Here is a 15,533-nt window from a genome sequence, read left to right as displayed (position 1 = left end):
GCCCCTCACTATGTCTTCTCCTTCTCCTCTCCCTCCCCTCACCTCCTTCAGCTTTCCTGATCTTTCTAGCAATATGTTCCTTGTGTTTCTCCAGAAATGGAGAGTTCCCCCTGACACACACATGAGACAAGCCTCCATGTGTAGAGCAGGGGATTTCTCATGAAGAGACCAAAGAATTGGGTTATGGGCCTGGGTCTGGTGGTAGAGCGCTTGTCTAGCAGGCTGGTCCTGGCCAATCTGATTAATCTTACAAATTAAGTCTTTTATGAAACATCCTCACCCAGCCTAAGGCAATCCTGTTAGTACATATAGTAAACACACAAATCAAAGGGAAACAGGAACACAAGAATTTTTAAAATCAGCTCAACAAAATCTGACAGGTAGGGATAAGGAGACAGAAGTCTTCTGGGGGGCTATTCAGAACAAAAGATAGTCACTAAATATGCTCAAGTGACTAACAGAACACTTTCAAGCCACAATAAAGACAAGTGGCTGAAACCACCTATTATTTAATGAGATAGTCATACAAACAAAACACCAGACAACATAATAGCCGAGGACAACAAATCTCTTCCAGGGAAATCACTGATTAAACTCAGATAAAATTATACCTGAAAACAGATAAAATTATGCCTGGAAACTTCAGCAAGACAGCACAGAGAGAGCTGAGAGAAAGAAATTGAATACATTAAAATGCCATTTCCTTTCACAAAGTTAGACTTCCTTGAGTGTCAAGCTTGTCTACTTAGCATGACAGATGGTGGCCAAAATAAACTAACTCCTCAACCCTGTTAATTGAACTAAAAGGTTCAAATCCCTCCACTGGCAAAGGTTCTCAGAGATCACACCCCTGAGGTGACTAAACAGCCGCTGCCTAAGAATCTATGAGCACATGGCCTCCGACAAGGTGACAGGGTTTCCAGTCATGGCCTGGGTCAGGGGAGGCTGTTTATAATCACACGTGATCTCCTGCCTGCAGCGGGGCCACATGAGTAACAGAGGAGTGAGCAACACAGCTTACATCACTAGAGCGGATCGAGTCTGGATTTCCACTCGGGCTCCAGTTCCACTGTTCCTGGGCTCTGCGAGGTGACGATATGTCATGTGCTTTTCCAGAAATCCCCTCCTATTCATCCACTCTCTAGAAGAAAACCAGTCCTTTGTGTGTGGAGATGATGTCAACCAGAGGCTGGACTTTTCACCTTCTTCCCATAACAAGTACAAGAATGAATAAAGTCAGTCGAGAGGGGACAGCTCATGATGACCTGAACTAGATCCTGGGATGACTTGGACTGGTTTGGTTTGGATGACCACAGTTGGGCAGGAGGGGAGATACGTAAGATTTGGATCCCAGCCCTTCTAGAAGGATAGGGAACAAAGTCACCTTGGACTTCAGGAGGGCTGCTGGTGGTCACCTGTAGGCGTTACCCACAGATCTTGCCGGGCCGGGGGGCGGGGGCGGGGGGGAGAGCTGGGAGGACAGGAGCGCGGTGGCTTCTGGGAGCTGCCCAGCCTGCTTCCCACTGCCCACCTGGGCTTCTGTACTGAGAAAGCAGGTGAGGCACAGGGAAGTACAAATATTGACGGACGTGAGGGTGTGCCAAGTGGCCCTCCGGTGGAATTCTGAGATGGGGAACACAGTGCAAACAGATTCTGAAAACAACTGCGAGAGCACGTGCTGCAGTCCTGGCCTGAAGGTGAATGACCTCAGGATCTAGAATCCCAGGTAAGGGCGGGCTCAGCGTCTCCCTGCCCCTCTACCTGCACACAGGCATTCTTAGCTCTGGGTGTGCAGAATGAAAGATGTCCTCCAAGGCTGAGGAGAGAGTATGTTAATGGATTTGCCTGACAAGGGACTCTGAAAAGTCCTAGAAGTACAGATCTGTGTGAAGAACCAAAACAATCTCCCCTCCCCAAAGGAAAGCTAGCTCGCCTACCCACTGTCTCTAAGACGTCACTGAGTGCACAAGAGTTCCTGTGGCCGGCCCCCTCCCCCGCCTCAAGTTCATATACTCCAAGAGCATAAATTCACATAATCCCCTCTATCTATCTCATTATTTTATTTTACTTTTTTTTGGCCAGTCCTGGGCCTTGGATTCCGGGCCTGAGCACTGTCCCTGGCTTCTTCCCGCTCAAGGCTAGCACTCCGCCACTTGAGCCACAGCGCCGCTTCTGGCCGTTTTCTGTATATGTGGTGCTGGGGAATCAAACCTAGGGCCTCGTGTATCCGAGGCAGGCACTCTTGCCACTAGGCTATATCCCCAGCCCTCTATCTCATTATTAGAGATTTCTTTCACAGTGACAAGAGACTACCCAAAACATGCTTCTTAAAATCTCCATTGACTCTGTAAAAGAAAAAAGCCAAATCCCCAGGAAAACAACAGCAATAGCTAACAAAACAATAGCCACGGCACCCATAACTAGTAAAAATTCCTATGTCCTTTCTCCTGTCCAGTTACATACAAAGTATTTCTTTTTCCTTATTTCAGAACTTCACCATCACTGGACTCACGGTCTTGTGGGTTCCAAGGCTTACACCTTCTAGTCTTCATGGACATTTAAAAAATACTTTCAATTTCCTCTTCTTTTATATAGCTTATTTACTTTTGCTTGACAAACCCTAATTCAAATGCATGTAGACACTGTACTTTTTCTATGTGAAATCAGCTATTTTATTTGACTGTAGGCTTTGCTAATTCCCACTGTTGATACACTCTTATTTCGGGATTCTAGTCATCTTCATCAATACTTAATGGTATCAGAAATACTTTGTGGAAAGTAACCTGGCTCATAAATGACAAGGTGTGGCCCATAAACACCTATATCTTTCGGGGTTTGGCAACACAGAGATATACATTAACTAGTGAACTAACAGTTTATGAATCACCACCAAATGAGACAGTAAAGAAACAAATGTCACGTGTTAATCATAAAGTACATTTGCATGTATGATTAATAGTACATGGGAAATGACAGCAAAACTTAAAGGAAAATTTCAGTTGAATTACTCTGGGCTTTCATTTTTGTTCTTTCCAAATAAAGATAATGATAATGGATAATAATAATAATGTTAGGTAAGTCACAGATGGGGAAGAAAGGCTTCTATCATTACCATCTAAAACTAGGATATTAATGGGCTCTAATTCATTCCATGGCAAGCCATCTATGACATAAGATGATATTTCATTTGAATCTAAGCACAGCTGATGTCTCTCTCTCTTTTCCAGCAAAACTTCCAAGGCAGAAATACTCAAAAGACTAGACGTTCAACACAAGACAGGAAGCAAAAAGTCTCCTCCCAAAGTAGCAATGTCAAAATCAGACAAGGACTTTCACCGAACCTCAGTGGTCTTCATTTCCCACTCACTTAAAAAATATAACACAATGATCCTGTCTTCATTTGGGAGAAGCAATTTATACTCCCCCCCTCCACTAGATAGCTAAGACAGACAAGAAAGATCCACTGCTCTGAACCCCAAACAACAAAAAATAAAAATTGAAACACTAAAAAAAAAAAAAAATTCCAGCAACAGCGAATGCTGTTGGTATAGAATCAGTATAACAACCAAATCCAACCCCGGGCCATTAGACACTACATTTCCACATAACAAACATACAGTGGCGTCTTTGTTCTTACCTGTAATTTCCCTCAAGGCTCTGGAGAAACAAGGTATGTGTCCCACAGGAAAGCAATCCACTGGACTGGCTTTGCTAGAACTCTATACTCAGTGACCCTGGGCCTCGCCTCTCCAGCCTCTTCTTCTGCCTTCCCTGATTCACAGCAGAGTCTGTCTATGTATGCTCACACACACCACTCAGAATACTCAGAGAACACCAGCAAGTTTTAACACAACTGAGAAGGAATCCACGAGCTTGCTACTTATACTGATGATTCATATTAATGACAGCCAGACAGAAATGCTAGTTGGTGGAAAAGCTCCGCCCCTTTGGTAAAGGGGTGAGTAACTCCACCCAGCTGGGCAATGAGCTGAAATCCTTACCCAGTGCCCGAAGGTAAAGCTACCTGCAGTCCTTCCCACTGCACAAAGGACAGTCCTTCTTGGGTAAAGATGAACCCGGGCCTTATCCCCAGGCGAGGGCAGCAAGCAAAGGCTCCACAGTTTCCTGCCAACTGTGTCTGCCAAGTTGTTTGGCTTATTTAGAACGGCATCCGTTTTCCTGGGAGGGTAGGCTGTGGGATCCGTCCTTCACCTTTCATGGCTGACTCAGTTTCTATCTATTCTCTACCCAGGTAGGCTGAGACCAAGACTTCGGGTCCCTCCAAGAGCTTAAAGTCTTGAATGGCGAAAAAGGCAGGAACAAAATAACTGTCACATACAGAGGTAACAATGGCAGAACAGAATCAATCGAAAGGAAAGGGTTTGCTGCGCATGAGAAGCAGGCTCAACCTGTCAACCCACACTCCCAGTTTCCAGGTCCCTGCTGTGTGTGTGCCCTTGGGTGTGAGGAAGCAGGAGATGAGCTGAGCCTGGCCCTTGGTGACTGGACTCCCATGAGCCAGTCAAATGTGTGACTTAGCATGATGTGCCTTCTCTCTTGGTTGAAGAGGTCACACGCTACCCTCCAGCCAACATAACCCCTCACTCCAGCCGATGTGGCTGAGGCAGGAAGTGTCCCCGCTTCGTTCATGCATATTCAGGTGGAATGTTGTTGACCTGCTAGCTGGGATGCCCTGTAAACTAGACTTTAGAGTTCCCACCAGTTATCAAATGCTGGATTTCCTAGAGATGGTGGGAATACATCACAGATCACTGGGGGAGCTGGCGACCCCTGGTGGCTGGGAGGATCTCAGAACAAATGGTACCAAGGAAGAGCCAGAGAATCTCACACAGACAGGCTGACCCTGCCAGGCACTTTCGATCTAATTCTCAAGCGAGAGCAACACTCTGAGTCTTTGGTCTTCAGCAAGTGAGGGAAAGCAAGCATTATGCAGATGACATTTAAACTCCAGTTTCTTTGGTTCTATCTAAAATGGTAAAAAAAAAAAAAAAGGGGGGGGGCGGGGCTGGGGATATGGCCTAGTGGCAAGAGTGCTTGCCTCATATACATGAAGCCCTGGGTTCAATTCCCCAGCACCACATATGCAGAAAACAGCCAGAAGTGGCGCTGTGGCTCAAGTGGCAGAGTGCTAGCCTTGAGCAAAAAGAAGCCAGGGACAATGCTCAGGCCCTGAGTCCAAGGCCCAGGACTGGCAAAATAAAATAAAATAAGTAGAAGTAAAAAAAAAAAAATTGTAAAAAAATTTATCTGTAATGTTTCAGATCTGTGTGCTAGTTGGGATGTTAAAAAAAAAAAAAGAACCACAATACACTATAAGTAAATATACCTAAACGAGTCAGGTCATTTTTTCTTTTATTTTACAACCGTTTACTGGTTCCCTAAAAGATAAAAGTACCTATACTTTTCATTAAACGGTACCTAGTTTTGATATGCTGAATTGTATTTATCCAAAATTCATATCCGGGAGTCTTAATGTAAGTACCTCACAAGGGGATTGTATCTGCAGATGGGATCTTTAAAGTCTGTGATCCTAGCAATTTGGGAATTGGGGGCTGAGAACAGGAGGACTGTGGTTCAAGGCCAGCTCAGGGAGAAAAGCTTGCAAAATGTGTTCCCAACACACAGCCACGCACACGGTGAGCACCTGTCATCCAAAGCTACGTGGGGAGCTGGAAATGAGAGGATCGCCATTACAGGCCAGCCAGGGTGACACTCCAGCTCTCTACAACCGGGAACCTGGGGGCGTTGGTGAGGAGCTGTCATGCCAGTGACAACGGAAGGCTAAAAGTAGATGCCTCACGGCTCAGGTGTACAACCAGGGTGAGCAGGAAGCGGGGACTGTATCCTAAAAATAACCAGTTGAGAATGGGGCTGGAGGTGTGGCTCCAAGCTAGAGCATCTGCCTAGCAAGCTCAAGGCCCTGAGTTCAAACCTCAGCACTGCCCAAGAGAATTAAACAAACAACAACTGGGATGTTCAAGTAAGCCACGCGAGCTGTGGGAGTTTGTGAGGGCAGTTCTAAGAAGTCACTGCACTTAATGGTCTTGCTCCAAGTACGCATATAAATAAAGAATGAAAACAATTCAGATTTGTGATTACTAGCCATTCTCTATGGCACTCATAGGTTCCCCTCAGTATTCTTTCTCTCTGTCCTGTGAGGCTCTGGCCTAAAAAAAAAAAAAAAAAAAAAACCCCGCAGAGCAAAACCTTTTTTTCCCCTTTTTACAGAACGAGAAAGATAAGGAAGAAAAATAAGGGAGGATGTAGTGTCCCTTTCTAACTCCAATTCTGCCCCCTCTATTTCTTAATCAAACTTACTGAGGTGGTGTTCATCCACCACCACCACCACCCCCTTTTGCCTGCATTGTTCTCCCTAAACCCACAGAAGCAGCTTCTCCTGAGCCAGCATCAGTATGCAGTCGAATCTAGTGCATCTAAGCAAGAAGAAATGTCAACAGAAGGGAATGCTGGAGGTCTTCTCCCAGCCCCTTGCTCCATCCGAGGAAATGGAGGACCACATCCAGCAACGCCATCATCAAGGAACAGGCCCCAGAGTGGATTCAAGCCCAACACCCCATTGAAGTGCCACCACTCTTGTCTTCTCTACTCCGCTAGCTAGGATGGGCTCCAACCATCTTACGAACCTGATTTTCTGAGCTTCCCAAACCACCACTGTCCAGCCTACTGCAAAGTCTGACAGAAATGACAGAGAGAACCCGGTCAGGTGTGAGAGCTCAGTCTAGAACAGCCTTCCTCTCACACTATGGGGTGTGAGACTGTGTTGATTGTACAGACCCACTCTGTGCTATTCCAGGGTATTGACAACCTGGACAACAGCTGTCCTCGGATATAACAGAGAGAAAGCAGCTCCAGTTGGTGCCAAATGACCCAAAGAGGCCAAACCACCCCAGTCAAGCCCCCGCTGGTTTTAAAGTGTGAAAGGCAACTTGAAAGATGCTTTGGCTGAGTCTTGTGAACGAACTACGAGTTCCCCAACTTTGTATGTGTGCCCTTCCCTGTGGCAGTCCCCTGCAATCACCTTGTTTCCAGGAGAAAGGGAAAGATTCAGGCAGCTGTCTTGTGTGGAGGCAAACTGTTCCTCAAACAAGCAAGGACATCTTACGTCTTAAAGAAAACAGCTCAAAACTCAGGATCGCACCTTGTGCCGGTTCTGTTCCAATAATAAAGCAGTAACAACCTCTCCAGAAGGCCTCGTGGAACAAAGACTGAGCTACGGATCAACCCCGTCATACCTGCGACTGTTTTCTAACTCTACATGCCTTCCTCACTCCTTGTCCCCAGTTCTCCCTATTTGACCCCAAAGCCAATGTCTGTAGTTCAGAAGACAGTTGAAGATGTCTGAAGATGGCTGCCATGGAATAAATCTCCTTCCGCTGCTCCTCTCCGAAGGTCTCTTTATTTGGTATGTGGAAGTGAATGGTTAGATCTAACTTGGGACTTCTGGCATTTGGGCCTGGGGTCTAAAAACCTGATTCCAAAAGGGCAGTGGCCGGGGGCCACTCCAAAGCTCTGTGGCGGCAGGAGGTCGAGCCTCTGTGGACAGGTAGACGGAGGGTGGGAAGGGCAGTCTACAGCATTTCCTCAACTCAGGCACAGGACTCTGGGCTAGACAGAGGAAATAAATGCCACTGGATTTAAGAAACAGGATGGGGCTGGTGTCTGGAGGCAAATGCTTCAGTTTCACAACGTGGGCAGAATTCAGTTAGCACAGGGAGTGGAGGAAATAGAACTCTTTTTCGGTCACAGCCAGCGCTCTCGCTGACCAAGGAGAGGCCACAGAAGGGTCACCTGCAGTGACAGGGACTGTGCTGCCTTTATTCCTGTTTGTCTCTTGGGCATCTTTTCTTCCTCAAATAAAATTTCAAATTAATGCTTTAAAAAAAATTACTATTCCTATAACCCCTTATTCTTTTTTAGCATTAAGTGTGTATCACTACGTGGTTCCTGAAAAACACATGACTTATTACGACATAATTTGCTTAGTACTATTTATTATGCTTAGAAAACTGGATGGTTTACAGGGTGAGGATTTCTAAAACAACACAAAGTGTCACAATGAATCAGTAGGTTCCCATGAAAAGAACAAAATGTTTTAAAAAGGAATTCTATTTTAGAAAGGAAGGCACCCGTGGCTCACACCAGCAATCCTAGCACTTTAGGAGGCTGATGTCTGAGGATCATGATTTGAAGCCAGCCTGGGGATTAAAGTCCATGAGATTCATCTCCAATTAACCACCAAATAGCTAGAAGCGAAGCTGTGGCTCAAAGTGGTAGAGTATCAGCCTTCAGCAAAAAAGGCAAGGGGGAGTACAACCCCCAATACTGGTACAAAAAAGAAAAAGAAGAAGAAAGAAGGGAAGAGGAGGAGACGAGGAGGAGGAGGAGGAGGAGGAGGAGGAGGAGGAGGAGGAGGAGGAGGAGGAGGAGGAGGAGAGGAGGAGGAGGGAAGGAAGGAAGGAAGGAAGGAAGGAAGGAAGGAAGGAAGGAAGGAAGGAAGGAAGGAAGGAAGGAAGGAAGGAAGGAAGGGAGAAGAAGAACAAACATAAGGGAATAAAAAATGTTAAGACTAACTTCAGTAAAAACAAAATCTTATTAAGAACACAGAAAGCTCAGCTAAGTTTTTGTACTTTATATGTTGTATTTTACATTTTAAAAGGATTTGTTGACTAGCAAGCTCATCTTGAGATGTCTTTCCTAAAAAGCCACCATAGATTCGCCTCTATACCACAGCCTTCAGAAATTGTGTTTTGAAAAATACAATTACAAACTGTTATAAAAATTTTTCACAAAATACTGGTTAAAAGCTACCATTGTAAACAATGTTACAGCATTTTGTCAAATTCACAAGCTACTCACAGACAGCCAGCCAGACAGCTCTAGAGCCCAGGTACCATAAAGAAATAAAATAAAATGATCAATTATATCTCTCTATTTTATGGGTAGATGACTTCTTTGTAACACTTACACACTTAAAAGTTATTTAAAATTATCTGTGTAGTATCATTTATCTTAAAAGAATGAATAACTGAAAGGGAAGAACACAAATGCTTGGGGTTAACAAAAAAAAAAAAAATCCAAGTTTCTATGCTTAAACCCAGCTACAGTAGAAGAGAAAGTAGGCCACTTGGAGGGGGAGGAATTAAATTGAACAAAACAAGGATGACACGACACAGGCAAAAATCTTTATGTAACACAGGCAAGGTTTGCCGATTATAACTGCAAGTCTTGAGTCGCCTCACAAGGTCTTAACACAGGTCCCTTAACTTGACTTAGCCTTTTCTTCCGATGCCCCCACCACGAAAGGGCAGCGTGTGTTTTGCATGCTTCGTAGGTTCATTCGAGAAACCAACCTGGTGCTTTTACCAAAGTGTCTGTCCCCAAAGATGCACCCACCAAGGAGGGGAGGTCTCTTGAATCTGCAAATACCTCTCCATAAACAACACTGAGTACCACCCCTCAGCTCAAGGCACAGTACCCCCAGATCTGTTTCCGCACCGCATGTATATCCTGGCAGCTCAGGACAGTTCCGAACTCATCAAATGTGTTCCTGATACCTTCTCGGGTTGGGGAAGTTCCCCAAGATCCTGGACACAATATCACAGCGAAGAAATGCCACAAGCTCAGCGGACCCCATTCAGCACCGGCGGCCTGAGCCTGCCATGTTGGTGTACCTACCATCAGTGTCTGCTTGGAGGTGTAAGAAGCACCTAGAATCTCACGTGCGCTGGGGCTCTGCCACAGACACAGTTTCTTGGCAAGCCTTCCCATCTTAGGGGCCATTCTTCCTGCTTTACACAGCAGCCTGTCAGCAGAGCAGCAGGGCTCCTTCCATCTCCCAAATTCTCTCCCCAACTTTCTCCTCCTCCCCATACTGGGTTGTCACCGGCCTTGGGTCAAACCTTTCTCTCTGACCCAGGCTACTGCACGTACCTCTAACTGGACTCCAGCCCACACTCACCTGCCAGAATGAACCACACAATCCACTCCCCTTTCCTGTAACTCCAGGCCCACTTCCCACAAGTCCAACCACAAAAATACAAATTACCCTCCTCCATGGCCCACACAGCCCTAAAAAGCCCAGCGTCCTTTACTGTCTTCTCTGCCCTCAGAAAGCTTCCTCATGCTTCTCAAGGTCACCTCCATCTGCCTCCAGCTCAGTGCGGCTCCCCAAATATTTAGGCTGGTGTCCTGTTTCTTTGGATGGGAGCTCGATGAGGACTTATGATGTGGGAATATACATTTTTTTTTTAGGATAGTAAAGTGATCATATGAACAACAAAAAAATTCAACCCGAATGCTAATTGGCTCAGTAATCCCATTGACAGGGACAAAGCATAAGAACAAATTCTAGTTTAAAAAAAACAAAACACAGTATCTTTTCTCTCTTATATGAAAATTTACAAAACCACCCAGAGCAGACTTGATTAAAATAAGAGACTGAGCATTCAGAATATATTGTTATATATCACTTGTTAAAATAACTGACCCCAAGCTGGGAATATGGCCTAGTAGTAGAGTGCCTGTCTCATAAATATGAAGTCCTGGGTTCAATTCCTCAGCACCACATATATAGAAAAGGCCAGAGGTGGCGCTGTGGCTCGGTGGTAGAGTGTTAGCCTCGAGCAAAAAGAAGCCAGGGACAGTGCTCAGGCCCTGAGTTCAAGCCCGAGGACTGGCAAATACAAACTAAACTATAAAATAAAATATCTGACCCCAATGCCCTTTGTCCATATTATCATGACAGTTTCATATACATTCCCTCCCAAAAGACAAAAGAAAAAATGCTACAATGTTAACAGCAATTGGCATTCTTTTTTGTTGATCTTTTTTCTTTTTCCTAAATTGTCTTAAGCCTAATAAGATGTATCACGTCTATACATAGAGAAGGACATCCCTTCTTATCTTTAACAAAACCAAATTCTGCTAGAAGTGCTAGCTTCCCAAGCCACCACAGAAAAGATTTTAAAGCAACGTTAAAATTAAAAGCTGCTTTACAACAACATACACAATTTAAATCAAATGACAGAAGCAAGTGTAACAATGACAGATGACTAAAATTAACTTTTAAAAAAGCAACATTCCCTTCCAAATCAGTGGAAAAATTAAAACAATCCAGTGGAAAAATGGACAAAACAATGTAAATTAGCACTTCATAAAGAGAAAAACACAAATATACAAACAGATACCTGAACTTACTAATTAAATACATATAATGACAAGTTTTTCCTCCCATACTAACCGAAATAACAAAGTTGATAAAATGCAGTAATGTTAAGCGTGAAAAAAAAAAGACAAATGTTCTCATGATGGCAACATTCTTAATTATTTTTTAAAGATAATGAACAACGAATTTAAGAAGTTAACAGATTCCATTATTCCAATTTCAAACATGTTTATGAAGTGTTTTGATCATGTCTACATTCTCCTTTTACTTTCCTCTGGCTCCCACCTCAAAACAGTCCCTCCTGCCAACCCTGGTTTACATTCATGACATATTTTTAAGTCTAGATTCTGCATATAAGAGAGAACACACAGTGTCTATTTTAGTCTAGCTTACTTCATTTACTATGATCATTTCCAGTTTCATCTTATTTCTCCTAGTGACATAATTCCATTCTTCTTTATGGTTGAATAGTACTCCACTGTGCATATATCACATTCTGTCTAATATATGTATATATTAATCAAGTAATGAACATCCAACCCGATTCTCTAGTTTGGTTATCACAAATAGTGCTGAGATATGGGCAGGCAGTTATCTTTAATATGTGCTGACTTAACATTCCTTCAAATATATGCCCAGAAATGACATACCAAGATCATAAGGTAGTTGTGGTTTGTGTGTTCTGAAGAGTCTCCATACTGATTCCCATAGTAGCTACACTCATTTCCAGAGCTTAAGGGTTTCTTTTCTCCTACATCCTTGCCAACATTTGTTGGTGTTTTCTCAGTGGCAGAATTCTTGAGGGGAAAAATTTCTCAATATATAGCAGGAACCTCAATGTAAGATGGCCTTTGACCCTGGAATTCAACCCTGTGAGTTTGCTTCCAGATACACACAGGTGTATTAATAAACACTACAGTGGTTTTTAAAACATGATCGGTATAGGAAGACACTGTAGATACATCAATAGGGAGAAAAGCCCCCAAACCATGCTGACCCAGAGCTACAAACAGGGCACAGAAATGGGGTCTTAGAATAAACAAAAAGAGACTTAATTAATAGGCTTGGAGAATCCAGGAGGATGGCAAAGAGAGCAAAAAGAGAGTAGGCTGGAATTTTTTTTTTTTTTTTTTTTGGCCAGTCCTGGGCCTTGGACTCAGGGCCCGCGCACTGTCCCTGGCTTCTTCCCGCTCAAGGCTAGCACTCTGCCACTTGAGCCACAGCGCCGCTTCTGGCCGTTTTCTGTATGTTTTCTGTATATGTGGTGCTGGGGAATCGAACCTAGGGCCTCGTGTATCCGAGGCAGGCACTCTTGCCACTAGGCTATATCCCCAGCCCAGGCTGGAATTTTTAAAAAATGGAATTCAAGTATTTAGAGGAGTCAGGATTTTCTTCTTCTTTTTTGGGGGTGGGGTGGGGGTGGGGGTGGGTGTTGAACTCAGGACCTGAAGCTAGCTCTGGGGTTTTTATGCTCAAAGCTAGCTCTCTACTGAGCCACAGCTCCACTGCTAGCCTTTTGGTGATTAATTAGAGATAGGAGTCTCAGGTCCCCAGCTGGCTTTGAATTATGCTCCTCAGAGCTCAGCTTCCTGAGTATCTAAGATTACAGGCGCGAGCCGCCAGGGCATAGACCACAGCACCCTGCGACCTCCTCTAGGGGGAAAATCAGGAAGTGGTTAACACTTAACAGCACATGGGTGGCGGCGGCTCAGGTCCTTAAGCTACCGGGGAGAGGAGGCCTGGAAAATCCGCACGGCCAGCACCTGCCTCCCACATCCCTCCACTCGGCTCCTGTCTCAGGAACACACATTCCATTTTTATTTCCTGTACTCACCCATTCGTACATGGGGCGTATGTGGAGAGACCGTGTCTTTGCTCTGCAGCTTTTCTCCATCTTGCTTTCCACCCATCAAATTCTCATTGAAACCCCTCCAAAGCCCATGGAATGGCTGACAACATCAGAAAGTACAAAGATTCCACAAGGTAGCCATTATTCAACGGGTGGACACACACATTTTCAGTATTATGCCACTAAAATATTATTTTCACCTTTGTACATGAGAATTTGCATACACTTTTATTTCTAAATGACAGATGTCATTCAGAATAAAGGCTACTGAGTGAGGTCTATTAATATTTATTGCCATATAGATTGTCAGCTGCTTTCCAAATAAAGTCATGCTAATCCATATCTCCACCCGTGTGACAGCTAGTCTTGCTTGAATAAATATATTCACATTGTACGCTTTTGTTCCTTGAGGTTTTATTTCATATCTTTTATTAAGAAGGGAACAGACCCTAGGTTCAACTTCTAGGTTTTCTGGTGCTACCATAATAGGAGGACTTATTTCCCATTTCCACACGCTTATCTTTAAGAAAGAGAAAACACAATTTCTCTCTTGGAAATTTCCTCCCTTTGAAGGAGAGAAAACCTATTTTTTTTCATCTAGCTACCTTGACATCTTCTTATTGTATTTCAAATTTCTTTCCCTTGAGGCTCTTGGAATGTCTAGGTATACAAACATTTCACTAAGCCTTCAAGACAACATTAAATAATAACTGTAAGGAAGATCCCCTTGTCTAATACGTAAGTTTAATGGAAACCATTTTAGAGTTTGCCTTTTATTAAATATCTGCTACTGGGTTTCTCTCTCATTTTTGCTATTTTGCTTTCTTAGATCGCACCGTTTTAGAAATGAGTATTAAACTTTAGCGAATGGCTTTGAGCCTCTGCTGGCCTGGTACGTTCTTTCTCCTTTAATATTAATGATAAGACTTCCCAGTCCTTAATCACCCTCATTTTACCGGGGGGCGGGGGGGGGGGACCTCCCAGTTAAAGTGTATCAGCCCGTGAATGCATTCAAGAGCCCATGCACTGTTAATACTATGGATTTGTCTTCACTAGCTTAAATAATATTGGTCTATACTTTTCTTCTTTAAAATATATCAGCTTTTTGTTTAGTTAAAATCATACTGGTTCTACAAAATGAAACAGGAGATATTTCATGTTTGACTAAGTCTAGGGATAGCAGGAATCATACTGAAAACGTATGTTCTTTACAGTTAAGAATCCATGGAGTTTCACGAGTTTCACTCATTTTCTCAGTAGTACTCTCAGCACCTTTCCTCTGTCTTCTATGGTGACTGATGTCTTTACATGCTTCTGGCATCCTTTTAGGTCATTTGTATTTTACTAAGAAATCTGCCTTGTGTCTTTAAATGTGTTGCCTAGGGTTGTACGTACATGTTCATACAAAGCCTATTAGTCCCCACCCCCATTATCCCATTCTTGTTCCTATTAGCTATTTCTGCTCTCCTTTTCCTTTGCCAGGATAATGGGAGTTTGTCATTGGTCTTTCCAAATAACCAGATACTGGATTCATTTAACCTTTGAATGTATTTTCTACTTCAGCTTGTACCTTTCTCCTAGTCATTCCTCCATCCTAGTTGTATTTTATTTTATTTCATGTAGCTCACTTTCTGAATGCTTTTAATGCATACTCCATTTCTTTATTTTTACCTTCCTTAATACAGAAGGAAGATTCCCTTTCTGGGTGGTGTATTCCATAACATGCAGAATTTTTACAGCGAACAAGATAAAAAAAATACCTGCTATAAAAGTTATAAGGAGGCTGGGAATTTGGCTTAGTGGTAGAGTGTTTGGCTAGCATGCATGAAGCCCTGGGTTCGATTCCTCAGTACCACATACACAGGAAAAGCTGGAAGAGGCATTGTGGGTCATGTGGTACAGTGCTAGCCTTGAGCACAGAGAGGCTCAGGGATAGAGCCTAGGCCCTGAATTCAAGTCCCAGAGCCGGCCAAAAAAAAAAAAATATATATATATATATACATACATACATATATATATATATATGGGCCACAATGCAAATTAGTGGCCCCTTATAACTGTGGCATTCTCAAAACAAGGGATTAACAAACCAATGGAAGAGGAAGAGAACAAGGAAGAGGAGGAGGAGGAGGAGGAAGAAGAGGAGGAGGAAGAGGAGGAAGAAGAGGAGGAGGTAACCTTGCCCCCATCCCCAAGGCGGGACTGGTTTCACAAGCAAGATTTTAAAAAACAGGTTTACAACACACACACATACACAACACACGCATACAGAATAATTTCTGCATTTGAAGCATCTGTTTTTAGCTTCATCTTAAACCTTTCACCTGTCCTGAGGACAAGGTTCCAAAGCCAAACCACTACAAGATCCTGGATGGCTGTGGTTCCCTCCCAGGTCACCACGGGGCCTGAAGGTGACCTAATAAAGCAGGAGGCGCACCGTCAGCCCCAGTCACGATAGAACTCTCCGGAAGTCAGGGG

At 43.7% G+C, this 15,533-nt stretch overlaps 1 protein-coding gene across 3 annotated transcripts in view; it reads right to left on the bottom strand.

The window, feature by feature from the left end:
- Nedd4l (NEDD4 like E3 ubiquitin protein ligase) overlaps nt 1-15,533 on the bottom strand; it is a 283,441-nt gene that overhangs the window by 147,551 nt on the left and 120,357 nt on the right. The gene's annotated exons all lie outside the window — the stretch shown is intronic.

Source organism: Perognathus longimembris, chromosome 15 (assembly GCF_023159225.1).
Source record: "Perognathus longimembris pacificus isolate PPM17 chromosome 15, ASM2315922v1, whole genome shotgun sequence".
NCBI lineage: Eukaryota > Metazoa > Chordata > Mammalia > Rodentia > Heteromyidae > Perognathus > Perognathus longimembris.
This window is presented reverse-complemented; position numbering and strand designations above follow the sequence as displayed.